The 27,291-nt window shown below is 46.1% G+C and overlaps 12 non-coding genes across 12 annotated transcripts; all 12 read right to left on the bottom strand.

Annotated features, from left to right (window-relative positions):
- Nucleotides 1–1,748: 1,748 nt before the first annotated feature.
- Nucleotides 1,749–1,939, bottom strand: LOC130299470 (U2 spliceosomal RNA). Its single transcript, XR_008850587.1, has one exon. It is a non-coding gene; the product is annotated as a U2 spliceosomal RNA (small nuclear RNA).
- Nucleotides 1,940–4,015: 2,076 nt separating this feature from the next.
- LOC130299469 (U2 spliceosomal RNA) lies at nt 4,016–4,206 on the bottom strand. Its single transcript, XR_008850586.1, has one exon. It is a non-coding gene; the product is annotated as a U2 spliceosomal RNA (small nuclear RNA).
- A 2,094-nt stretch (nt 4,207–6,300) lies between these two features.
- On the bottom strand, nt 6,301–6,491 carry LOC130299511 (U2 spliceosomal RNA). Its single transcript, XR_008850626.1, has one exon. It is a non-coding gene; the product is annotated as a U2 spliceosomal RNA (small nuclear RNA).
- Nucleotides 6,492–8,579: 2,088 nt separating this feature from the next.
- On the bottom strand, nt 8,580–8,770 carry LOC130299468 (U2 spliceosomal RNA). The gene has a single exon (XR_008850585.1). It is a non-coding gene; the product is annotated as a U2 spliceosomal RNA (small nuclear RNA).
- A 2,073-nt stretch (nt 8,771–10,843) lies between these two features.
- On the bottom strand, nt 10,844–11,034 carry LOC130299467 (U2 spliceosomal RNA). Its single transcript, XR_008850584.1, has one exon. It is a non-coding gene; the product is annotated as a U2 spliceosomal RNA (small nuclear RNA).
- A 2,077-nt stretch (nt 11,035–13,111) lies between these two features.
- On the bottom strand, nt 13,112–13,302 carry LOC130299466 (U2 spliceosomal RNA). Its single transcript, XR_008850583.1, has one exon. It is a non-coding gene; the product is annotated as a U2 spliceosomal RNA (small nuclear RNA).
- Nucleotides 13,303–15,388: 2,086 nt separating this feature from the next.
- LOC130299465 (U2 spliceosomal RNA) lies at nt 15,389–15,579 on the bottom strand. Its single transcript, XR_008850582.1, has one exon. It is a non-coding gene; the product is annotated as a U2 spliceosomal RNA (small nuclear RNA).
- A 2,088-nt stretch (nt 15,580–17,667) lies between these two features.
- LOC130299464 (U2 spliceosomal RNA) lies at nt 17,668–17,858 on the bottom strand. The gene has a single exon (XR_008850581.1). It is a non-coding gene; the product is annotated as a U2 spliceosomal RNA (small nuclear RNA).
- A 2,090-nt stretch (nt 17,859–19,948) lies between these two features.
- LOC130299509 (U2 spliceosomal RNA) lies at nt 19,949–20,139 on the bottom strand. The gene has a single exon (XR_008850624.1). It is a non-coding gene; the product is annotated as a U2 spliceosomal RNA (small nuclear RNA).
- Nucleotides 20,140–22,220: 2,081 nt separating this feature from the next.
- LOC130299497 (U2 spliceosomal RNA) lies at nt 22,221–22,411 on the bottom strand. The gene has a single exon (XR_008850613.1). It is a non-coding gene; the product is annotated as a U2 spliceosomal RNA (small nuclear RNA).
- A 2,088-nt stretch (nt 22,412–24,499) lies between these two features.
- On the bottom strand, nt 24,500–24,690 carry LOC130299486 (U2 spliceosomal RNA). Its single transcript, XR_008850602.1, has one exon. It is a non-coding gene; the product is annotated as a U2 spliceosomal RNA (small nuclear RNA).
- A 2,092-nt stretch (nt 24,691–26,782) lies between these two features.
- On the bottom strand, nt 26,783–26,973 carry LOC130299474 (U2 spliceosomal RNA). The gene has a single exon (XR_008850591.1). It is a non-coding gene; the product is annotated as a U2 spliceosomal RNA (small nuclear RNA).
- Nucleotides 26,974–27,291: the final 318 nt, after the last annotated feature.

Below are 27,291 nucleotides of genomic sequence, written 5' to 3'. Positions count from 1 at the left end.
TCCCCAAACGGTATCAAACCAACACCCACGGGAAGCTGTAAGCATAGAGGACATGCCTGCACCCCATTGGACTTACCTGTGTGGGTTAAATCCGGGTTATTTGACAACCTATGGCGGTGATGGTTCTGCTCAGGCAGAGCAGTGCTGATGCTCCTCATAAAGCTGTCGCTGCTGTGAAGGTTCTAGGTGACATCACAAATCCCTATGGTTACATACACAACAAAGCTGGGTTGTTGTTGTTTACACTCTGCAAGGCCTGTGGAAGTGAGTGACATCATAGCACTGTAGTTCTGAGGGTTCAAGATGGATGCAACAATCTCCTGTTGCTTCTATGAAGGCCGTAATAGACGACATCACCAAACAGCTCCATAGTCACATACACAGCAAAGGAGAGATGTTGTTTACACCTAGTGATGTCAGTGGTATTGAGTGACATCACAGCACAGTGCTAAGGCTCCTGGGCCTGGACACAGCAGCGGCTGCAATATCTCAACGGAGAATACGTTTATATCTATGTGTGTGTGTGCGCATATATATATATATATATATATATATATATATATATATATATATATATATCTCCGCCGAAATCACTTTTAAACCCATTTCCACCTTTTTTTCCCTTCTCTTCCTCTTACTTTTTTTTCACGTTTTTTTACGTTTTTCTCCTTTTCGCCTCTTTTCTGGGCGTATTATTCTTCTTTTTCTTCTTTTTTTTCGTCTAATGCATACCCCATCAGTGCAGCAATGCTTATTCAATACCGCCAGCAGATGGAGACACTGGGGGATAATTTTCTAAGGATTTATACTGATTTTTCCTGTCTGAATTTGTCGCACAGAAAGTTGCAGGCCAAATATGTGTGACATTTCTGCGACTTTAGCTTCTAGAGCATTTTTACAACATTATACATAGGTGCTGAATACATAAAAAGCGACTGTTCAGCGACAGACAAGTCGCATCGGCTGAAAGTAGGCCAGAATGTCAGTCCATGTTGGAGCAGGTTTAGATACAGTCTAAAGCATAGATCTCAAAGTCTGTGCACAGAATTTAGCAAGGGCCTCGCACCTTCTGATGCATCAGGTAGGTGCACAATAGCATAGCCTAACCCTCTGTACTTTGGTCTATATTGATGCGGGACATAGACAGCCAGCTGATGACCAATCCATTAGTGCAATGGATGGCTGGAAGCATTTGTCTTTGCCTTTGCAATACCACAGAAGCAATGCATGGTCAATGTACAGCAATGACACACCTGTGTGAACAGCCAGGAGACCCCCCCCCCCCATGTTATGTTACATAGTTACATAGTTAGTACGGTCGAAAAAAGACATATGTCCATCAAGTTCAACCAGGGAATTAAGGGGTAGGGGTGTGGCGCGATATTGGGGAAGGGATGAGATTTTATATTTCTTCATAAGCATTAATCTTATTTTGTCAATTAGGAACATTCAGCACCCACCCGCTATCAAGGCAGCTGCCTATCATGTCATGCCCTACCTGCACAGGTGTGCTGGCTACTCAAATGATCCAATTAAGGAGGCCATTTAGTCAGCAGCAGCAGAAGTCCTCTGCCTGGACGCTCCAACAGGGGCCAGACACAAGCAGAAGCAGAAGCAGCAGAAGCAGCAGCAGCACCACCTTTTGTTTTTTGGCTGCAGCAGCAGCAAGGCCCACAGGGCTGGCTAGCTGGCTAGCCAGCAAGCAGGTAGCAATGAAAGTAGGAATCTTTCTTTTTAACCCTGTAAGGGGGTGGTGCACTGTACCCGAAGATACTGCCATATCGGGTCAATGCATAGGGCGACGGAAGCAAGCTTCGAAATCGGCCCCCGTTCTCAAAAATCCATTTAATATATGGTCCCCAGATAGGGGACGTATCAGATATTAAACTGATAAGAACAGATACTACACTTGATCTTAGCCAAAAGGCCGAGAAGCGATAACCGTGAAAGGGGCGGGCCCAACAAGGTCCCCTTCATGGGCACTATCACTGCTTGCTGTCAGGGAGGCTGCCAGACAATTTTCCATGCACACTCTGGGCTGGGGGGCAGTCAACCACCAGTACACACAGCAGAACCTAAACCCATACCATTATTGCTAAGCAGCAAGACAGGGGCCCATTGCACTCCCACGGGGCCTTTTTAAATGCAATCCATAACCCGGATTTGCCAGGAACCCTTCTTACTCCTCCTACTTGCATGTGACACTGGGCTTAGGATCTGCATAGGAAACACACACACAAGCACACACCTACCTTTGTTGCCTGCAGATGCCTCCTTGGCTGTCCCCAAACGGTATCAAACCAACACCCACGGGAAGCTGTAAGCATAGAGGACATGCCTGCACCCCATTGGACTTACCTGTGTGGGTTAAATCCGGGTTATTTGACAACCTATGGCGGTGATGGTTCTGCTCAGGCAGAGCAGTGCTGATGCTCCTCATAAAGCTGTCGCTGCTGTGAAGGTTCTAGGTGACATCACAAATCCCTATGGTTACATACACAACAAAGCTGGGTTGTTGTTGTTTACACTCTGCAAGGCCTGTGGAAGTGAGTGACATCATAGCACTGTAGTTCTGAGGGTTCAAGATGGATGCAACAATCTCCTGTTGCTTCTATGAAGGCCATAATAGACGACATCACCAAACAGCTCCATAGTCACATACACAGCAAAGGAGAGATGTTGTTTACACCTAGTGATGTCAGTGGTATTGAGTGACATCACAGCACAGTGCTAAGGCTCCTGGGCCTGGACACAGCAGCGGCTGCAATATCTCAACGGAGAATACGTTTATATCTATGTGTGTGTGTGCGCATATATATATATATATATATATATATATATATATATTCTCCGCCGAAATCACTTTTAAACCCATTTCCACCTTTTTTTCCCTTCTCTTCCTCTTACTTTTTTTTCACGTTTTTTTACATTTTTCTCCTTTTCGCCTCTTTTCTGGGCGTATTATTCTTCTTTTTCTTCTTTTTTTTCGTCTAATGCATACCCCATCAGTGCAGCAATGCTTATTCAATACCGCCAGCAGATGGAGACACTGGGGGATAATTTTCTAAGGATTTATACTGATTTTTCCTGTCTGAATTTGTCGCACAGAAAGTTGCAGGCCAAATATGTGTGACATTTCTGCGACTTTAGCTTCTAGAGCATTTTTACAACATTATACATAGGTGCTGAATACATAAAAAGCGACTGACTGTTCAGCGACAGACAAGTCGCATCGGCTGAAAGTAGGCCAGAATGTCAGTCCATGTTGGAGCAGGTTTAGATACAGTCTAAAGCATAGATCTCAAAGTCTGTGCACAGAATTTAGCAAGGGCCTCGCACCTTCTGATGCATCAGGTAGGTGCACAATAGCATAGCCTAACCCTCTGTACTTTGGTCTATATTGATGCGGGACATAGACAGCCAGCTGATGACCAATCCATTAGTGCAATGGATGGCTGGAAGCATTTGTCTTTGCCTTTGCAATACCACAGAAGCAATGCATGGTCAATGTACAGCAATGACACACCTGTGTGAACAGCCAGGAGACCCCCCCCCCCCATGTTATGTTACATAGTTACATAGTTAGTACGGTCGAAAAAAGACATATGTCCATCAAGTTCAACCAGGGAATTAAGGGGTAGGGGTGTGGCGCGATATTGGGGAAGGGATGAGATTTTATATTTCTTCATAAGCATTAATCTTATTTTGTCAATTAGGAACATTCAGCACCCACCCGCTATCAAGGCAGCTGCCTATCATGTCATGCCCTACCTGCACAGGTGTGCTGGCTACTCAAATGATCCAATTAAGGAGGCCATTTAGTCAGCAGCAGCAGAAGTCCTGTGCCTGGACGCTCCAACAGGGGCCAGACACAAGCAGAAGCAGCAGAAGCAGCAGCAGCACCACCTTTTGTTTTTTGGCTGCAGCAGCAGCAAGGCCCACAGGGCTGGCTAGCTGGCTAGCCAGCAAGCAGGTAGCAATGAAAGTAGGAATCTTTCTTTTTAACCCTGTAAGGGGGTGGTGCACTGTACCCGAAGATACTGCCATATCGGGTCAATGCATAGGGCGACGGAAGCAAGCTTCGAAATCGGCCCCCGTTCTCAAAAATCCATTTAATATATGGTCCCCAGATAGGGGACGTATCAGATATTAAACTGATAAGAACAGATACTACACTTGATCTTAGCCAAAAGGCCGAGAAGCGATAACCGTGAAAGGGGCGGGCCCAACAAGGTCCCCTTCATGGGCACTATCACTGCTTGCTGTCAGGGAGGCTGCCAGACAATTTTCCATGCACACTCTGGGCTGGGGGGCAGTCAACCACCAGTACACACAGCAGAACCTAAACCCATACCATTATTGCTAAGCAGCAAGACAGGGGCCCATTGCACTCCCACGGGGCCTTTTTAAATGCAATCCATAACCCGGATTTGCCAGGAACCCTTCTTACTCCTCCTACTTGCATGTGACACTGGGCTTAGGATCTGCATAGGAAACACACACACAAGCACACACCTACCTTTGTTGCCTGCAGATGCCTCCTTGGCTGTCCCCAAACGGTATCAAACCAACACCCACGGGAAGCTGTAAGCATAGAGGACATGCCTGCACCCCATTGGACTTACCTGTGTGGGTTAAATCCGGGTTATTTGACAACCTATGGCGGTGATGGTTCTGCTCAGGCAGAGCAGTGCTGATGCTCCTCATAAAGCTGTCGCTGCTGTGAAGGTTCTAGGTGACATCACAAATCCCTATGGTTACATACACAACAAAGCTGGGTTGTTGTTGTTTACACTCTGCAAGGCCTGTGGAAGTGAGTGACATCATAGCACTGTAGTTCTGAGGGTTCAAGATGGATGCAACAATCTCCTGTTGCTTCTATGAAGGCCGTAATAGACGACATCACCAAACAGCTCCATAGTCACATACACAGCAAAGGAGAGATGTTGTTTACACCTAGTGATGTCAGTGGTATTGAGTGACATCACAGCACAGTGCTAAGGCTCCTGGGCCTGGACACAGCAGCGGCTGCAATATCTCAACGGAGAATACGTTTATATCTATGTGTGTGTGTGCGCATATATATATATATATATATATATATATATATATATATATATATTCTCCGCCGAAATCACTTTTAAACCCATTTCCACCTTTTTTTCCCTTCTCTTCCTCTTACTTTTTTTTCACGTTTTTTTACGTTTTTCTCCTTTTCGCCTCTTTTCTGGGCGTATTATTCTTCTTTTTCTTCTTTTTTTTCGTCTAATGCATACCCCATCAGTGCAGCAATGCTTATTCAATACCGCCAGCAGATGGAGACACTGGGGGATAATTTTCTAAGGATTTATACTGATTTTTCCTGTCTGAATTTGTCGCACAGAAAGTTGCAGGCCAAATATGTGTGACATTTCTGCGACTTTAGCTTCTAGAGCATTTTTACAACATTATACATAGGTGCTGAATACATAAAAAGCGACTGTTCAGCGACAGACAAGTCGCATCGGCTGAAAGTAGGCCAGAATGTCAGTCCATGTTGGAGCAGGTTTAGATACAGTCTAAAGCATAGATCTCAAAGTCTGTGCACAGAATTTAGCAAGGGCCTCGCACCTTCTGATGCATCAGGTAGGTGCACAATAGCATAGCCTAACCCTCTGTACTTTGGTCTATATTGATGCGGGACATAGACAGCCAGCTGATGACCAATCCATTAGTGCAATGGATGGCTGGAAGCATTTGTCTTTGCCTTTGCAATACCACAGAAGCAATGCATGGTCAATGTACAGCAATGACACACCTGTGTGAACAGCCAGGAGACCCCCCCCCCCATGTTATGTTACATAGTTACATAGTTAGTACGGTCGAAAAAAGACATATGTCCATCAAGTTCAACCAGGGAATTAAGGGGTAGGGGTGTGGCGCGATATTGGGGAAGGGATGAGATTTTATATTTCTTCATAAGCATTAATCTTATTTTGTCAATTAGGAACATTCAGCACCCACCCGCTATCAAGGCAGCTGCCTATCATGTCATGCCCTACCTGCACAGGTGTGCTGGCTACTCAAATGATCCAATTAAGGAGGCCATTTAGTCAGCAGCAGCAGAAGTCCTGTGCCTGGACGCTCCAACAGGGGCCAGACACAAGCAGAAGCAGAAGCAGCAGAAGCAGCAGCAGCAGCAGCAGCACCACCTTTTGTTTTTTGGCTGCAGCAGCAGCAAGGCCCACAGGGCTGGCTAGCTGGCTAGCCAGCAAGCAGGTAGCAATGAAAGTAGGAATCTTTCTTTTTAACCCTGTAAGGTGGTGGTGCACTGTACCCGAAGATACTGCCATATCGGGTCAATGCATAGGGCGACGGAAGCAAGCTTCGAAATCGGCCCCCGTTCTCAAAAATCCATTTAATATATGGTCCCCAGATAGGGGACGTATCAGATATTAAACTGATAAGAACAGATACTACACTTGATCTTAGCCAAAAGGCCGAGAAGCGATAACCGTGAAAGGGGCGGGCCCAACAAGGTCCCCTTCATGGGCACTATCACTGCTTGCTGTCAGGGAGGCTGCCAGACAATTTTCCATGCACACTCTGGGCTGGGGGGCAGTCAACCACCAGTACACACAGCAGAACCTAAACCCATACCATTATTGCTAAGCAGCAAGACAGGGGCCCATTGCACTCCCACGGGGCCTTTTTAAATGCAATCCATAACCCGGATTTGCCAGGAACCCTTCTTACTCCTCCTACTTGCATGTGACACTGGGCTTAGGATCTGCATAGGAAACACACACACAAGCACACACCTACCTTTGTTGCCTGCAGATGCCTCCTTGGCTGTCCCCAAACGGTATCAAACCAACACCCACGGGAAGCTGTAAGCATAGAGGACATGCCTGCACCCCATTGGACTTACCTGTGTGGGTTAAATCCGGGTTATTTGACAACCTATGGCGGTGATGGTTCTGCTCAGGCAGAGCAGTGCTGATGCTCCTCATAAAGCTGTCGCTGCTGTGAAGGTTCTAGGTGACATCACAAATCCCTATGGTTACATACACAACAAAGCTGGGTTGTTGTTGTTTACACTCTGCAAGGCCTGTGGAAGTGAGTGACATCATAGCACTGTAGTTCTGAGGGTTCAAGATGGATGCAACAATCTCCTGTTGCTTCTATGAAGGCCGTAATAGACGACATCACCAAACAGCTCCATAGTCACATACACAGCAAAGGAGAGATGTTGTTTACACCTAGTGATGTCAGTGGTATTGAGTGACATCACAGCACAGTGCTAAGGCTCCTGGGCCTGGACACAGCAGCGGCTGCAATATCTCAACGGAGAATACGTTTATATCTATGTGTGTGTGTGCGCATATATATATATATATATATATATATATATATATATATATATATATTTCTCCGCCGAAATCACTTTTAAACCCATTTCCACCTTTTTTTCCCTTCTCTTCCTCTTACTTTTTTTTCACGTTTTTTTACGTTTTTCTCCTTTTCGCCTCTTTTCTGGGCGTATTATTCTTCTTTTTCTTCTTTTTTTTCGTCTAATGCATACCCCATCAGTGCAGCAATGCTTATTCAATACCGCCAGCAGATGGAGACACTGGGGGATAATTTTCTAAGGATTTATACTGATTTTTCCTGTCTGAATTTGTCGCACAGAAAGTTGCAGGCCAAATATGTGTGACATTTCTGCGACTTTAGCTTCTAGAGCATTTTTACAACATTATACATAGGTGCTGAATACATAAAAAGCGACTGTTCAGCGACAGACAAGTCGCATCGGCTGAAAGTAGGCCAGAATGTCAGTCCATGTTGGAGCAGGTTTAGATACAGTCTAAAGCATAGATCTCAAAGTCTGTGCACAGAATTTAGCAAGGGCCTCGCACCTTCTGATGCATCAGGTAGGTGCACAATAGCATAGCCTAACCCTCTGTACTTTGGTCTATATTGATGCGGGACATAGACAGCCAGCTGATGACCAATCCATTAGTGCAATGGATGGCTGGAAGCATTTGTCTTTGCCTTTGCAATACCACAGAAGCAATGCATGGTCATTGTACAGCAATGACACACCTGTGTGAACAGCCAGGAGACCCCCCCCCCCATGTTATGTTACATAGTTACATAGTTAGTACGGTCGAAAAAAGACATATGTCCATCAAGTTCAACCAGGGAATTAAGGGGTAGGGGTGTGGCGCGATATTGGGGAAGGGATGAGATTTTATATTTCTTCATAAGCATTAATCTTATTTTGTCAATTAGGAACATTCAGCACCCACCCGCTATCAAGGCAGCTGCCTATCATGTCATGCCCTACCTGCACAGGTGTGCTGGCTACTCAAATGATCCAATTAAGGAGGCCATTTAGTCAGCAGCAGCAGAAGTCCTGTGCCTGGACGCTCCAACAGGGGCCAGACACAAGCAGAAGCAGAAGCAGCAGAAGCAGCAGCAGCACCACCTTTTGTTTTTTGGCTGCAGCAGCAGCAAGGCCCACAGGGCTGGCTAGCTGGCTAGCCAGCAAGCAGGTAGCAATGAAAGTAGGAATCTTTCTTTTTAACCCTGTAAGGGGGTGGTGCACTGTACCCGAAGATACTGCCATATCGGGTCAATGCATAGGGCGACGGAAGCAAGCTTCGAAATCGGCCCCCGTTCTCAAAAATCCATTTAATATATGGTCCCCAGATAGGGGACGTATCAGATATTAAACTGATAAGAACAGATACTACACTTGATCTTAGCCAAAAGGCCGAGAAGCGATAACCGTGAAAGGGGCGGGCCCAACAAGGTCCCCTTCATGGGCACTATCACTGCTTGCTGTCAGGGAGGCTGCCAGACAATTTTCCATGCACACTCTGGGCTGGGGGGCAGTCAACCACCAGTACACACAGCAGAACCTAAACCCATACCATTATTGCTAAGCAGCAAGACAGGGGCCCATTGCACTCCCACGGGGCCTTTTTAAATGCAATCCATAACCCGGATTTGCCAGGAACCCTTCTTACTCCTCCTACTTGCATGTGACACTGGGCTTAGGATCTGCATAGGAAACACACACACAAGCACACACCTACCTTTGTTGCCTGCAGATGCCTCCTTGGCTGTCCCCAAACGGTATCAAACCAACACCCACGGGAAGCTGTAAGCATAGAGGACATGCCTGCACCCCATTGGACTTACCTGTGTGGGTTAAATCCGGGTTATTTGACAACCTATGGCGGTGATGGTTCTGCTCAGGCAGAGCAGTGCTGATGCTCCTCATAAAGCTGTCGCTGCTGTGAAGGTTCTAGGTGACATCACAAATCCCTATGGTTACATACACAACAAAGCTGGGTTGTTGTTGTTTACACTCTGCAAGGCCTGTGGAAGTGAGTGACATCATAGCACTGTAGTTCTGAGGGTTCAAGATGGATGCAACAATCTCCTGTTGCTTCTATGAAGGCCGTAATAGACGACATCACCAAACAGCTCCATAGTCACATACACAGCAAAGGAGAGATGTTGTTTACACCTAGTGATGTCAGTGGTATTGAGTGACATCACAGCACAGTGCTAAGGCTCCTGGGCCTGGACACAGCAGCGGCTGCAATATCTCAACGGAGAATACGTTTATATCTATGTGTGTGTGTGCGCATATATATATATATATATATATATATATATTTCTCCGCCGAAATCACTTTTAAACCCATTTCCACCTTTTTTTCCCTTCTCTTCCTCTTACTTTTTTTTCACGTTTTTTTACGTTTTTCTCCTTTTCGCCTCTTTTCTGGGCGTATTATTCTTCTTTTTCTTCTTTTTTTTCGTCTAATGCATACCCCATCAGTGCAGCAATGCTTATTCAATACCGCCAGCAGATGGAGACACTGGGGGATAATTTTCTAAGGATTTATACTGATTTTTCCTGTCTGAATTTGTCGCACAGAAAGTTGCAGGCCAAATATGTGTGACATTTCTGCGACTTTAGCTTCTAGAGCATTTTTACAACATTATACATAGGTGCTGAATACATAAAAAGCGACTGTTCAGCGACAGACAAGTCGCATCGGCTGAAAGTAGGCCAGAATGTCAGTCCATGTTGGAGCAGGTTTAGATACAGTCTAAAGCATAGATCTCAAAGTCTGTGCACAGAATTTAGCAAGGGCCTCGCACCATCTGATGCATCAGGTAGGTGCACAATAGCATAGCCTAACCCTCTGTACTTTGGTCTATATTGATGCGGGACATAGACAGCCAGCTGATGACCAATCCATTAGTGCAATGGATGGCTGGAAGCATTTGTCTTTGCCTTTGCAATACCACAGAAGCAATGCATGGTCAATGTACAGCAATGACACACCTGTGTGAACAGCCAGGAGACCCCCCCCCCCCATGTTATGTTACATAGTTACATAGTTAGTACGGTCGAAAAAAGACATATGTCCATCAAGTTCAACCAGGGAATTAAGGGGTAGGGGTGTGGCGCGATATTGGGGAAGGCATGAGATTTTATATTTCTTCATAAGCATTAATCTTATTTTGTCAATTAGGAACATTCAGCACCCACCCGCTATCAAGGCAGCTGCCTATCATGTCATGCCCTACCTGCACAGGTGTGCTGGCTACTCAAATGATCCAATTAAGGAGGCCATTTAGTCAGCAGCAGCAGAAGTCCTGTGCCTGGACGCTCCAACAGGGGCCAGACACAAGCAGAAGCAGAAGCAGCAGAAGCAGCAGCAGCACCACCTTTTGTTTTTTGGCTGCAGCAGCAGCAAGGCCCACAGGGCTGGCTAGCTGGCTAGCCAGCAAGCAGGTAGCAATGAAAGTAGGAATCTTTCTTTTTAACCCTGTAAGGGGGTGGTGCACTGTACCCGAAGATACTGCCATATCGGGTCAATGCATAGGGCGACGGAAGCAAGCTTCGAAATCGGCCCCCGTTCTCAAAAATCCATTTAATATATGGTCCCCAGATAGGGGACGTATCAGATATTAAACTGATAAGAACAGATACTACACTTGATCTTAGCCAAAAGGCCGAGAAGCGATAACCGTGAAAGGGGCGGGCCCAACAAGGTCCCCTTCATGGGCACTATCACTGCTTGCTGTCAGGGAGGCTGCCAGACAATTTTCCATGCACACTCTGGGCTGGGGGGCAGTCAACCACCAGTACACACAGCAGAACCTAAACCCATACCATTATTGCTAAGCAGCAAGACAGGGGCCCATTGCACTCCCACGGGGCCTTTTTAAATGCAATCCATAACCCGGATTTGCCAGGAACCCTTCTTACTCCTCCTACTTGCATGTGACACTGGGCTTAGGATCTGCATAGGAAACACACACACAAGCACACACCTACCTTTGTTGCCTGCAGATGCCTCCTTGGCTGTCCCCAAACGGTATCAAACCAACACCCACGGGAAGCTGTAAGCATAGAGGACATGCCTGCACCCCATTGGACTTACCTGTGTGGGTTAAATCCGGGTTATTTGACAACCTATGGCGGTGATGGTTCTGCTCAGGCAGAGCAGTGCTGATGCTCCTCATAAAGCTGTCGCTGCTGTGAAGGTTCTAGGTGACATCACAAATCCCTATGGTTACATACACAACAAAGCTGGGTTGTTGTTGTTTACACTCTGCAAGGCCTGTGGAAGTGAGTGACATCATAGCACTGTAGTTCTGAGGGTTCAAGATGGATGCAACAATCTCCTGTTGCTTCTATGAAGGCCGTAATAGACGACATCACCAAACAGCTCCATAGTCACATACACAGCAAAGGAGAGATGTTGTTTACACCTAGTGATGTCAGTGGTATTGAGTGACATCACAGCACAGTGCTAAGGCTCCTGGGCCTGGACACAGCAGCGGCTGCAATATCTCAACGGAGAATACGTTTATATCTATGTGTGTGTGTGCGCATATATATATATATATATATATATATATATATATATATATTTCTCCGCCGAAATCACTTTTAAACCCATTTCCACCTTTTTTTCCCTTCTCTTCCTCTTACTTTTTTTTCACGTTTTTTTACGTTTTTCTCCTTTTCGCCTCTTTTCTGGGCGTATTATTCTTCTTTTTCTTCTTTTTTTTCGTCTAATGCATACCCCATCAGTGCAGCAATGCTTATTCAATACCGCCAGCAGATGGAGACACTGGGGGATAATTTTCTAAGGATTTATACTGATTTTTCCTGTCTGAATTTGTCGCACAGAAAGTTGCAGGCCAAATATGTGTGACATTTCTGCGACTTTAGCTTCTAGAGCATTTTTACAACATTATACATAGGTGCTGAATACATAAAAAGCGACTGTTCAGCGACAGACAAGTCGCATCGGCTGAAAGTAGGCCAGAATGTCAGTCCATGTTGGAGCAGGTTTAGATACAGTCTAAAGCATAGATCTCAAAGTCTGTGCACAGAATTTAGCAAGGGCCTCGCACCTTCTGATGCATCAGGTAGGTGCACAATAGCATAGCCTAACCCTCTGTACTTTGGTCTATATTGATGCGGGACATAGACAGCCAGCTGATGACCAATCCATTAGTGCAATGGATGGCTGGAAGCATTTGTCTTTGCCTTTGCAATACCACAGAAGCAATGCATGGTCAATGTACAGCAATGACACACCTGTGTGAACAGCCAGGAGACCCCCCCCCCCCATGTTATGTTACATAGTTACATAGTTAGTACGGTCGAAAAAAGACATATGTCCATCAAGTTCAACCAGGGAATTAAGGGGTAGGGGTGTGGCGCGATATTGGGGAAGGGATGAGATTTTATATTTCTTCATAAGCATTAATCTTATTTTGTCAATTAGGAACATTCAGCACCCACCCGCTATCAAGGCAGCTGCCTATCATGTCATGCCCTACCTGCACAGGTGTGCTGGCTACTCAAATGATCCAATTAAGGAGGCCATTTAGTCAGCAGCAGCAGAAGTCCTGTGCCTGGACGCTCCAACAGGGGCCAGACACAAGCAGAAGCAGCAGAAGCAGCAGCAGCACCACCTTTTGTTTTTTGGCTGCAGCAGCAGCAAGGCCCACAGGGCTGGCTAGCTGGCTAGCCAGCAAGCAGGTAGCAATGAAAGTAGGAATCTTTCTTTTTAACCCTGTAAGGGGGTGGTGCACTGTACCCGAAGATACTGCCATATCGGGTCAATGCATAGGGCGACGGAAGCAAGCTTCGAAATCGGCCCCCGTTCTCAAAAATCCATTTAATATATGGTCCCCAGATAGGGGACGTATCAGATATTAAACTGATAAGAACAGATACTACACTTGATCTTAGCCAAAAGGCCGAGAAGCGATAACCGTGAAAGGGGCGGGCCCAACAAGGTCCCCTTCATGGGCACTATCACTGCTTGCTGTCAGGGAGGCTGCCAGACAATTTTCCATGCACACTCTGGGCTGGGGGGCAGTCAACCACCAGTACACACAGCAGAACCTAAACCCATACCATTATTGCTAAGCAGCAAGACAGGGGCCCATTGCACTCCCACGGGGCCTTTTTAAATGCAATCCATAACCCGGATTTGCCAGGAACCCTTCTTACTCCTCCTACTTGCATGTGACACTGGGCTTAGGATCTGCATAGGAAACACACACACAAGCACACACCTACCTTTGTTGCCTGCAGATGCCTCCTTGGCTGTCCCCAAACGGTATCAAACCAACACCCACGGGAAGCTGTAAGCATAGAGGACATGCCTGCACCCCATTGGACTTACCTGTGTGGGTTAAATCCGGGTTATTTGACAACCTATGGCGGTGATGGTTCTGCTCAGGCAGAGCAGTGCTGATGCTCCTCATAAAGCTGTCGCTGCTGTGAAGGTTCTAGGTGACATCACAAATCCCTATGGTTACATACACAACAAAGCTGGGTTGTTGTTGTTTACACTCTGCAAGGCCTGTGGAAGTGAGTGACATCATAGCACTGTAGTTCTGAGGGTTCAAGATGGATGCAACAATCTCCTGTTGCTTCTATGAAGGCCGTAATAGACGACATCACCAAACAGCTCCATAGTCACATACACAGCAAAGGAGAGATGTTGTTTACACCTAGTGATGTCAGTGGTATTGAGTGACATCACAGCACAGTGCTAAGGCTCCTGGGCCTGGACACAGCAGCGGCTGCAATATCTCAACGGAGAATACGTTTATATCTATGTGTGTGTGTGCGCATATATATATATATATATATATATATATATATATATATATATATTTCTCCGCCGAAATCACTTTTAAACCCATTTCCACCTTTTTTTCCCTTCTCTTCCTCTTACTTTTTTTTCACGTTTTTTTACGTTTTTCTCCTTTTCGCCTCTTTTCTGGGCGTATTATTCTTCTTTTTCTTCTTTTTTTTCGTCTAATGCATACCCCATCAGTGCAGCAATGCTTATTCAATACCGCCAGCAGATGGAGACACTGGGGGATAATTTTCTAAGGATTTATACTGATTTTTCCTGTCTGAATTTGTCGCACAGAAAGTTGCAGGCCAAATATGTGTGACATTTCTGCGACTTTAGCTTCTAGAGCATTTTTACAACATTATACATAGGTGCTGAATACATAAAAAGCGACTGTTCAGCGACAGACAAGTCGCATCGGCTGAAAGTAGGCCAGAATGTCAGTCCATGTTGGAGCAGGTTTAGATACAGTCTAAAGCATAGATCTCAAAGTCTGTGCACAGAATTTAGCAAGGGCCTCGCACCTTCTGATGCATCAGGTAGGTGCACAATAGCATAGCCTAACCCTCTGTACTTTGGTCTATATTGATGCGGGACATAGACAGCCAGCTGATGACCAATCCATTAGTGCAATGGATGGCTGGAAGCATTTGTCTTTGCCTTTGCAATACCACAGAAGCAATGCATGGTCAATGTACAGCAATGACACACCTGTGTGAACAGCCAGGAGACCCCCCCCCCCATGTTATGTTACATAGTTACATAGTTAGTACGGTCGAAAAAAGACATATGTCCATCAAGTTCAACCAGGGAATTAAGGGGTAGGGGTGTGGCGCGATATTGGGGAAGGGATGAGATTTTATATTTCTTCATAAGCATTAATCTTATTTTGTCAATTAGGAACATTCAGCACCCACCCGCTATCAAGGCAGCTGCCTATCATGTCATGCCCTACCTGCACAGGTGTGCTGGCTACTCAAATGATCCAATTAAGGAGGCCATTTAGTCAGCAGCAGCAGAAGTCCTGTGCCTGGACGCTCCAACAGGGGCCAGACACAAGCAGAAGCAGAAGCAGCAGAAGCAGCAGCAGCACCACCTTTTGTTTTTTGGCTGCAGCAGCAGCAAGGCCCACAGGGCTGGCTAGCTGGCTAGCCAGCAAGCAGGTAGCAATGAAAGTAGGAATCTTTCTTTTTAACCCTGTAAGGGGGTGGTGCACTGTACCCGAAGATACTGCCATATCGGGTCAATGCATAGGGCGACGGAAGCAAGCTTCGAAATCGGCCCCCGTTCTCAAAAATCCATTTAATATATGGTCCCCAGATAGGGGACGTATCAGATATTAAACTGATAAGAACAGATACTACACTTGATCTTAGCCAAAAGGCCGAGAAGCGATAACCGTGAAAGGGGCGGGCCCAACAAGGTCCCCTTCATGGGCACTATCACTGCTTGCTGTCAGGGAGGCTGCCAGACAATTTTCCATGCACACTCTGGGCTGGGGGGCAGTCAACCACCAGTACACACAGCAGAACCTAAACCCATACCATTATTGCTAAGCAGCAAGACAGGGGCCCATTGCACTCCCACGGGGCCTTTTTAAATGCAATCCATAACCCGGATTTGCCAGGAACCCTTCTTACTCCTCCTACTTGCATGTGACACTGGGCTTAGGATCTGCATAGGAAACACACACACAAGCACACACCTACCTTTGTTGCCTGCAGATGCCTCCTTGGCTGTCCCCAAACGGTATCAAACCAACACCCACGGGAAGCTGTAAGCATAGAGGACATGCCTGCACCCCATTGGACTTACCTGTGTGGGTTAAATCCGGGTTATTTGACAACCTATGGCGGTGATGGTTCTGCTCAGGCAGAGCAGTGCTGATGCTCCTCATAAAGCTGTCGCTGCTGTGAAGGTTCTAGGTGACATCACAAATCCCTATGGTTACATACACAACAAAGCTGGGTTGTTGTTGTTTACACTCTGCAAGGCCTGTGGAAGTGAGTGACATCATAGCACTGTAGTTCTGAGGGTTCTAGATGGATGCAACAATCTCCTGTTGCTTCTATGAAGGCCGTAATAGACGACATCACCAAACAGCTCCATAGTCACATACACAGCAAAGGAGAGATGTTGTTTACACCTAGTGATGTCAGTGGTATTGAGTGACATCACAGCACAGTGCTAAGGCTCCTGGGCCTGGACACAGCAGCGGCTGCAATATCTCAACGGAGAATACGTTTATATCTATGTGTGTGTGTGCGCATATATATATATATATATATATATATATATATATATATATATATTTCTCCGCCGAAATCACTTTTAAACCCATTTCCACCTTTTTTTCCCTTCTCTTCCTCTTACTTTTTTTTCACGTTTTTTTACGTTTTTCTCCTTTTCGCCTCTTTTCTGGGCGTATTATTCTTCTTTTTCTTCTTTTTTTTCGTCTAATGCATACCCCATCAGTGCAGCAATGCTTATTCAATACCGCCAGCAGATGGAGACACTGGGGGATAATTTTCTAAGGATTTATACTGATTTTTCCTGTCTGAATTTGTCGCACAGAAAGTTGCAGGCCAAATATGTGTGACATTTCTGCGACTTTAGCTTCTAGAGCATTTTTACAACATTATACATAGGTGCTGAATACATAAAAAGCGACTGTTCAGCGACAGACAAGTCGCATCGGCTGAAAGTAGGCCAGAATGTCAGTCCATGTTGGAGCAGGTTTAGATACAGTCTAAAGCATAGATCTCAAAGTCTGTGCACAGAATTTAGCAAGGGCCTCGCACCTTCTGATGCATCAGGTAGGTGCACAATAGCATAGCCTAACCCTCTGTACTTTGGTCTATATTGATGCGGGACATAGACAGCCAGCTGATGACCAATCCATTAGTGCAATGGATGGCTGGAAGCATTTGTCTTTGCCTTTGCAATACCACAGAAGCAATGCATGGTCAATGTACAGCAATGACACACCTGTGTGAACAGCCAGGAGACCCCCCCCCCCCCATGTTATGTTACATAGTTACATAGTTAGTACGGTCGAAAAAAGACATATGTCCATCAAGTTCAACCAGGGAATTAAGGGGTAGGGGTGTGGCGCGATATTGGGGAAGGGATGAGATTTTATATTTCTTCATAAGCATTAATCTTATTTTGTCAATTAGGAACATTCAGCACCCACCCGCTATCAAGGCAGCTGCCTATCATGTCATGCCCTACCTGCACAGGTGTGCTGGCTACTCAAATGATCCAATTAAGGAGGCCATTTAGTCAGCAGCAGCAGAAGTCCTGTGCCTGGACGCTCCAACAGGGGCCAGACACAAGCAGAAGCAGAAGCAGCAGAAGCAGCAGCAGCACCACCTTTTGTTTTTTGGCTGCAGCAGCAGCAAGGCCCACAGGGCTGGCTAGCTGGCTAGCCAGCAAGCAGGTAGCAATGAAAGTAGGAATCTTTCTTTTTAACCCTGTAAGGGGGTGGTGCACTGTACCCGAAGATACTGCCATATCGGGTCAATGCATAGGGCGACGGAAGCAAGCTTCGAAATCGGCCCCCGTTCTCAAAAATCCATTTAATATATGGTCCCCAGATAGGGGACGTATCAGATATTAAACTGATAAGAACAGATACTACACTTGATCTTAGCCAAAAGGCCGAGAAGCGATAACCGTGAAAGGGGCAGGCCCAACAAGGTCCCCTTCATGGGCACTATCACTGCTTGCTGTCAGGGAGGCTGCCAGACAATTTTCCATGCACACTCTGGGCTGGGGGGCAGTCAACCACCAGTACACACAGCAGAACCTAAACCCATACCATTATTGCTAAGCAGCAAGACAGGGGCCCATTGCACTCCCACGGGGCCTTTTTAAATGCAATCCATAACCCGGATTTGCCAGGAACCCTTCTTACTCCTCCTACTTGCATGTGACACTGGGCTTAGGATCTGCATAGGAAACACACACACAAGCACACACCTACCTTTGTTGCCTGCAGATGCCTCCTTGGCTGTCCCCAAACGGTATCAAACCAACACCCACGGGAAGCTGTAAGCATAGAGGACATGCCTGCACCCCATTGGACTTACCTGTGTGGGTTAAATCCGGGTTATTTGACAACCTATGGCGGTGATGGTTCTGCTCAGGCAGAGCAGTGCTGATGCTCCTCATAAAGCTGTCGCTGCTGTGAAGGTTCTAGGTGACATCACAAATCCCTATGGTTACATACACAACAAAGCTGGGTTGTTGTTGTTTACACTCTGCAAGGCCTGTGGAAGTGAGTGACATCATAGCACTGTAGTTCTGAGGGTTCAAGATGGATGCAACAATCTCCTGTTGCTTCTATGAAGGCCGTAATAGACGACATCACCAAACAGCTCCATAGTCACATACACAGCAAAGGAGAGATGTTGTTTACACCTAGTGATGTCAGTGGTATTGAGTGACATCACAGCACAGTGCTAAGGCTCCTGGGCCTGGACACAGCAGCGGCTGCAATATCTCAACGGAGAATACGTTTATATCTATGTGTGTGTGTGCGCATATATATATATATATATATATATATATATATATATATATATATATTTCTCCGCCGAAATCACTTTTAAACCCATTTCCACCTTTTTTTCCCTTCTCTTCCTCTTACTTTTTTTTCACGTTTTTTTACGTTTTTCTCCTTTTCGCCTCTTTTCTGGGCGTATTATTCTTCTTTTTCTTCTTTTTTTTCGTCTAATGCATACCCCATCAGTGCAGCAATGCTTATTCAATACCGCCAGCAGATGGAGACACTGGGGGATAATTTTCTAAGGATTTATACTGATTTTTCCTGTCTGAATTTGTCGCACAGAAAGTTGCAGGCCAAATATGTGTGACATTTCTGCGACTTTAGCTTCTAGAGCATTTTTACAACATTATACATAGGTGCTGAATACATAAAAAGCGACTGTTCAGCGACAGACAAGTCGCATCGGCTGAAAGTAGGCCAGAATGTCAGTCCATGTTGGAGCAGGTTTAGATACAGTCTAAAGCATAGATCTCAAAGTCTGTGCACAGAATTTAGCAAGGGCCTCGCACCTTCTGATGCATCAGGTAGGTGCACAATAGCATAGCCTAACCCTCTGTACTTTGGTCTATATTGATGCGGGACATAGACAGCCAGCTGATGACCAATCCATTAGTGCAATGGATGGCTGGAAGCATTTGTCTTTGCCTTTGCAATACCACAGAAGCAATGCATGGTCAATGTACAGCAATGACACACCTGTGTGAACAGCCAGGAGACCCCCCCCCCCCCATGTTATGTTACATAGTTACATAGTTAGTACGGTCGAAAAAAGACATATGTCCATCAAGTTCAACCAGGGAATTAAGGGGTAGGGGTGTGGCGCGATATTGGGGAGGGGATGAGATTTTATATTTCTTCATAAGCATTAATCTTATTTTGTCAATTAGGAACATTCAGCACCCACCCGCTATCAAGGCAGCTGCCTATCATGTCATGCCCTACCTGCACAGGTGTGCTGGCTACTCAAATGATCCAATTAAGGAGGCCATTTAGTCAGCAGCAGCAGAAGTCCTGTGCCTGGACGCTCCAACAGGGGCCAGACACAAGCAGAAGCAGAAGCAGCAGAAGCAGCAGCAGCACCACCTTTTGTTTTTTGGCTGCAGCAGCAGCAAGGCCCACAGGGCTGGCTAGCTGGCTAGCCAGCAAGCAGGTAGCAATGAAAGTAGGAATCTTTCTTTTTAACCCTGTAAGGGGGTGGTGCACTGTACCCGAAGATACTGCCATATCGGGTCAATGCATAGGGCGACGGAAGCAAGCTTCGAAATCGGCCCCCGTTCTCAAAAATCCATTTAATATATGGTCCCCAGATAGGGGACGTATCAGATATTAAACTGATAAGAACAGATACTACACTTGATCTTAGCCAAAAGGCCGAGAAGCGATAACCGTGAAAGGGGCGGGCCCAACAAGGTCCCCTTCATGGGCACTATCACTGCTTGCTGTCAGGGAGGCTGCCAGACAATTTTCCATGCACACTCTGGGCTGGGGGGCAGTCAACCACCAGTACACACAGCAGAACCTAAACCCATACCATTATTGCTAAGCAGCAAGACAGGGGCCCATTGCACTCCCACGGGGCCTTTTTAAATGCAATCCATAACCCGGATTTGCCAGGAACCCTTCTTACTCCTCCTACTTGCATGTGACACTGGGCTTAGGATCTGCATAGGAAACACACACACAAGCACACACCTACCTTTGTTGCCTGCAGATGCCTCCTTGGCTGTCCCCAAACGGTATCAAACCAACACCCACGGGAAGCTGTAAGCATAGAGGACATGCCTGCACCCCATTGGACTTACCTGTGTGGGTTAAATCCGGGTTATTTGACAACCTATGGCGGTGATGGTTCTGCTCAGGCAGAGCAGTGCTGATGCTCCTCATAAAGCTGTCGCTGCTGTGAAGGTTCTAGGTGACATCACAAATCCCTATGGTTACATACACAACAAAGCTGGGTTGTTGTTGTTTACACTCTGCAAGGCCTGTGGAAGTGAGTGACATCATAGCACTGTAGTTCTGAGGGTTCAAGATGGATGCAACAATCTCCTGTTGCTTCTATGAAGGCCGTAATAGACGACATCACCAAACAGCTCCATAGTCACATACACAGCAAAGGAGAGATGTTGTTTACACCTAGTGATGTCAGTGGTATTGAGTGACATCACAGCACAGTGCTAAGGCTCCTGGGCCTGGACACAGCAGCGGCTGCAATATCTCAACGGAGAATACGTTTATATCTATGTGTGTGTGTGCGCATATATATATATATATATATATATATATATATATATATATTTCTCCGCCGAAATCACTTTTAAACCCATTTCCACCTTTTTTTCCCTTCTCTTCCTCTTACTTTTTTTTCACGTTTTTTTACGTTTTTCTCCTTTTCGCCTCTTTTCTGGGCGTATTATTCTTCTTTTTCTTCTTTTTTTTCGTCTAATGCATACCCCATCAGTGCAGCAATGCTTATTCAATACCGCCAGCAGATGGAGACACTGGGGGATAATTTTCTAAGGATTTATACTGATTTTTCCTGTCTGAATTTGTCGCACAGAAAGTTGCAGGCCAAATATGTGTGACATTTCTGCGACTTTAGCTTCTAGAGCATTTTTACAACATTATACATAGGTGCTGAATACATAAAAAGCGACTGTTCAGCGACAGACAAGTCGCATCGGCTGAAAGTAGGCCAGAATGTCAGTCCATGTTGGAGCAGGTTTAGATACAGTCTAAAGCATAGATCTCAAAGTCTGTGCACAGAATTTAGCAAGGGCCTCGCACCTTCTGATGCATCAGGTAGGTGCACAATAGCATAGCCTAACCCTCTGTACTTTGGTCTATATTGATGCGGGACATAGACAGCCAGCTGATGACCAATCCATTAGTGCAATGGATGGCTGGAAGCATTTGTCTTTGCCTTTGCAATACCACAGAAGCAATGCATGGTCAATGTACAGCAATGACACACCTGTGTGAACAGCCAGGAGACCCCCCCCCCCCATGTTATGTTACATAGTTAGTACGGTCGAAAAAAGACATATGTCCATCAAGTTCAACCAGGGAATTAAGGGGTAGGGGTGTGGCGCGATATTGGGGAAGGGATGAGATTTTATATTTCTTCATAAGCATTAATCTTATTTTGTCAATTAGGAACATTCAGCACCCACCCGCTATCAAGGCAGCTGCCTATCATGTCATGCCCTACCTGCACAGGTGTGCTGGCTACTCAAATGATCCAATTAAGGAGGCCATTTAGTCAGCAGCAGCAGAAGTCCTGTGCCTGGACGCTCCAACAGGGGCCAGACACAAGCACAAGCAGAAGCAGAAGCAGCAGAAGCAGCAGCAGCACCACCTTTTGTTTTTTGGCTGCAGCAGCAGCAAGGCCCACAGGGCTGGCTAGCTGGCTAGCCAGCAAGCAGGTAGCAATGAAAGTAGGAATCTTTCTTTTTAACCCTGTAAGGGGGTGGTGCACTGTACCCGAAGATACTGCCATATCGGGTCAATGCATAGGGCGACGGAAGCAAGCTTCGAAATCGGCCCCCGTTCTCAAAAATCCATTTAATATATGGTCCCCAGATAGGGGACGTATCAGATATTAAACTGATAAGAACAGATACTACACTTGATCTTAGCCAAAAGGCCGAGAAGCGATAACCGTGAAAGGGGCGGGCCCAACAAGGTCCCCTTCATGGGCACTATCACTGCTTGCTGTCAGGGAGGCTGCCAGACAATTTTCCATGCACACTCTGGGCTGGGGGGCAGTCAACCACCAGTACACACAGCAGAACCTAAACCCATACCATTATTGCTAAGCAGCAAGACAGGGGCCCATTGCACTCCCACGGGGCCTTTTTAAATGCAATCCATAACCCGGATTTGCCAGGAACCCTTCTTACTCCTCCTACTTGCATGTGACACTGGGCTTAGGATCTGCATAGGAAACACACACACAAGCACACACCTACCTTTGTTGCCTGCAGATGCCTCCTTGGCTGTCCCCAAACGGTATCAAACCAACACCCACGGGAAGCTGTAAGCATAGAGGACATGCCTGCACCCCATTGGACTTACCTGTGTGGGTTAAATCCGGGTTATTTGACAACCTATGGCGGTGATGGTTCTGCTCAGGCAGAGCAGTGCTGATGCTCCTCATAAAGCTGTCGCTGCTGTGAAGGTTCTAGGTGACATCACAAATCCCTATGGTTACATACACAACAAAGCTGGGTTGTTGTTGTTTACACTCTGCAAGGCCTGTGGAAGTGAGTGACATCATAGCACTGTAGTTCTGAGGGTTCAAGATGGATGCAACAATCTCCTGTTGCTTCTATGAAGGCCGTAATAGACGACATCACCAAACAGCTCCATAGTCACATACACAGCAAAGGAGAGATGTTGTTTACACCTAGTGATGTCAGTGGTATTGAGTGACATCACAGCACAGTGCTAAGGCTCCTGGGCCTGGACACAGCAGCGGCTGCAATATCTCAACGGAGAATACGTTTATATCTATGTGTGTGTGTGCGCATATATATATATATATATATATATATATATATATATATATATATATTTCTCCGCCGAAATCACTTTTAAACCCATTTCCACCTTTTTTTCCCTTCTCTTCCTCTTACTTTTTTTTCACGTTTTTTTACGTTTTTCTCCTTTTCGCCTCTTTTCTGGGCGTATTATTCTTCTTTTTCTTCTTTTTTTTCGTCTAATGCATACCCCATCAGTGCAGCAATGCTTATTCAATACCGCCAGCAGATGGAGACACTGGGGGATAATTTTCTAAGGATTTATACTGATTTTTCCTGTCTGAATTTGTCGCACAGAAAGTTGCAGGCCAAATATGTGTGACATTTCTGCGACTTTAGCTTCTAGAGCATTTTTACAACATTATACATAGGTGCTGAATACATAAAAAGCGACTGTTCAGCGACAGACAAGTCGCATCGGCTGAAAGTAGGCCAGAATGTCAGTCCATGTTGGAGCAGGTTTAGATACAGTCTAAAGCATAGATCTCAAAGTCTGTGCACAGAATTTAGCAAGGGCCTCGCACCTTCTGATGCATCAGGTAGGTGCACAATAGCATAGCCTAACCCTCTGTACTTTGGTCTATATTGATGCGGGACATAGACAGCCAGCTGATGACCAATCCATTAGTGCAATGGATGGCTGGAAGCATTTGTCTTTGCCTTTGCAATACCACAGAAGCAATGCATGGTCAATGTACAGCAATGACACACCTGTGTGAACAGCCAGGAGACCCCCCCCCCCATGTTATGTTACATAGTTACATAGTTAGTACGGTCGAAAAAAGACATATGTCCATCAAGTTCAACCAGGGAATTAAGGGGTAGGGGTGTGGCGCGATATTGGGGAAGGGATGAGATTTTATATTTCTTCATAAGCATTAATCTTATTTTGTCAATTAGGAACATTCAGCACCCACCCGCTATCAAGGCAGCTGCCTATCATGTCATGCCCTACCTGCACAGGTGTGCTGGCTACTCAAATGATCCAATTAAGGAGGCCATTTAGTCAGCAGCAGCAGAAGTCCTGTGCCTGGACGCTCCAACAGGGGCCAGACACAAGCAGAAGCAGAAGCAGCAGAAGCAGCAGCAGCACCACCTTTTGTTTTTTGGCTGCAGCAGCAGCAAGGCCCACAGGGCTGGCTAGCTGGCTAGCCAGCAAGCAGGTAGCAATGAAAGTAGGAATCTTTCTTTTTAACCCTGTAAGGGGGTGGTGCACTGTACCCGAAGATACTGCCATATCGGGTCAATGCATAGGGCGACGGAAGCAAGCTTCGAAATCGGCCCCCGTTCTCAAAAATCCATTTAATATATGGTCCCCAGATAGGGGACGTATCAGATATTAAACTGATAAGAACAGATACTACACTTGATCTTAGCCAAAAGGCCGAGAAGCGATAACCGTGAAAGGGGCGGGCCCAACAAGGTCCCCTTCATGGGCACTATCACTGCTTGCTGTCAGGGAGGCTGCCAGACAATTTTCCATGCACACTCTGGGCTGGGGGGCAGTCAACCACCAGTACACACAGCAGAACCTAAACCCATACCATTATTGCTAAGCAGCAAGACAGGGGCCCATTGCACTCCCACGGGGCCTTTTTAAATGCAATCCATAACCCGGATTTGCCAGGAACCCTTCTTACTCCTCCTACTTGCATGTGACACTGGGCTTAGGATCTGCATAGGAAACACACACACAAGCACACACCTACCTTTGTTGCCTGCAGATGCCTCCTTGGCTGTCCCCAAACGGTATCAAACCAACACCCACGGGAAGCTGTAAGCATAGAGGACATGCCTGCACCCCATTGGACTTACCTGTGTGGGTTAAATCCGGGTTATTTGACAACCTATGGCGGTGATGGTTCTGCTCAGGCAGAGCAGTGCTGATGCTCCTCATAAAGCTGTCGCTGCTGTGAAGGTTCTAGGTGACATCACAAATCCCTATGGTTACATACACAACAAAGCTGGGTTGTTGTTGTTTACACTCTGCAAGGCCTGTGGAAGTGAGTGACATCATAGCACTGTAGTTCTGAGGGTTCAAGATGGATGCAACAATCTCCTGTTGCTTCTATGAAGGCCGTAATAGACGACATCACCAAACAGCTCCATAGTCACATACACAGCAAAGGAGAGATGTTGTTTACACCTAGTGATGTCAGTGGTATTGAGTGACATCACAGCACAGTGCTAAGGCTCCTGGGCCTGGACACAGCAGCGGCTGCAATATCTCAACGGAGAATACGTTTATATCTATGTGTGTGTGTGCGCATATATATATATATATATATATATATATATATATATATATATATATATTTCTCCGCCGAAATCACTTTTAAACCCATTTCCACCTTTTTTTCCCTTCTCTTCCTCTTACTTTTTTTTCACGTTTTTTTACGTTTTTCTCCTTTTCGCCTCTTTTCTGGGCGTATTATTCTTCTTTTTCTTCTTTTTTTTCGTCTAATGCATACCCCATCAGTGCAGCAATGCTTATTCAATACCGCCAGCAGATGGAGACACTGGGGGATAATTTTCTAAGGATTTATACTGATTTTTCCTGTCTGAATTTGTCGCACAGAAAGTTGCAGGCCAAATATGTGTGACATTTCTGCGACTTTAGCTTCTAGAGCATTTTTACAACATTATACATAGGTGCTGAATACATAAAAAGCGACTGTTCAGCGACAGACAAGTCGCATCGGCTGAAAGTAGGCCAGAATGTCAGTCCATGTTGGAGCAGGTTTAGATACAGTCTAAAGCATAGATCTCAAAGTCTGTGCACAGAATTTAGCAAGGGCCTCGCACCTTCTGATGCATCAGGTAGGTGCACAATAGCATAGCCTAACCCTCTGTACTTTGGTCTATATTGATGCGGGACATAGACAGCCAGCTGATGACCAATCCATTAGTGCAATGGATGGCTGGAAGCATTTGTCTTTGCCTTTGCAATACCACAGAAGCAATGCATGGTCAATGTACAGCAATGACACACCTGTGTGAACAGCCAGGAGACCCCCCCCCCCCCATGTTATGTTACATAGTTACATAGTTAGTACGGTCGAAAAAAGACATATGTCCATCAAGTTCAACCAGGGAATTAAGGGGTAGGGGTGTGGCGCGATATTGGGGAAGGGATGAGATTTTATATTTCTTCATAAGCATTAATCTTATTTTGTCAATTAGGAACATTCAGCACCCACCCGCTATCAAGGCAGCTGCCTATCATGTCATGCCCTACCTGCACAGGTGTGCTGGCTACTCAAATGATCCAATTAAGGAGGCCATTTAGTCAGCAGCAGCAGAAGTCCTGTGCCTGGACGCTCCAACAGGGGCCAGACACAAGCAGAAGCAGAAGCAGCAGAAGCAGCAGCAGCACCACCTTTTGTTTTTTGGCTGCAGCAGCAGCAAGGCCCACAGGGCTGGCTAGCTGGCTAGCCAGCAAGCAGGTAGCAATGAAAGTAGGAATCTTTCTTTTTAACCCTGTAAGGGGGTGGTGCACTGTACCCGAAGATACTGCCATATCGGGTCAATGCATAGGGCGACGGAAGCAAGCTTCGAAATCGGCCCCCGTTCTCAAAAATCCATTTAATATATGGTCCCCAGATAGGGGACGTATCAGATATTAAACTGATAAGAACAGATACTACACTTGATCTTAGCCAAAAGGCCGAGAAGCGATAACCGTGAAAGGGGCGGGCCCAACAAGGTCCCCTTCATGGGCACTATCACTGCTTGCTGTCAGGGAGGCTGCCAGACAATTTTCCATGCACACTCTGGGCTGGGGGGCAGTCAACCACCAGTACACACAGCAGAACCTAAACCCATACCATTATTGCTAAGCAGCAAGACAGGGGCCCATTGCACTCCCACGGGGCCTTTTTAAATGCAATCCATAACCCGGATTTGCCAGGAACCCTTCTTACTCCTCCTACTTGCATGTGACACTGGGCTTAGGATCTGCATAGGAAACACACACACAAGCACACACCTACCTTTG

This window comes from Hyla sarda, unplaced genomic scaffold (genome assembly GCF_029499605.1).
Source record: "Hyla sarda isolate aHylSar1 unplaced genomic scaffold, aHylSar1.hap1 scaffold_1055, whole genome shotgun sequence".
Lineage (NCBI taxonomy): Eukaryota > Metazoa > Chordata > Amphibia > Anura > Hylidae > Hyla > Hyla sarda.
Note: the sequence above shows the minus strand (reverse complement) of the source record. Positions and strands in the feature narration are given on the sequence as shown.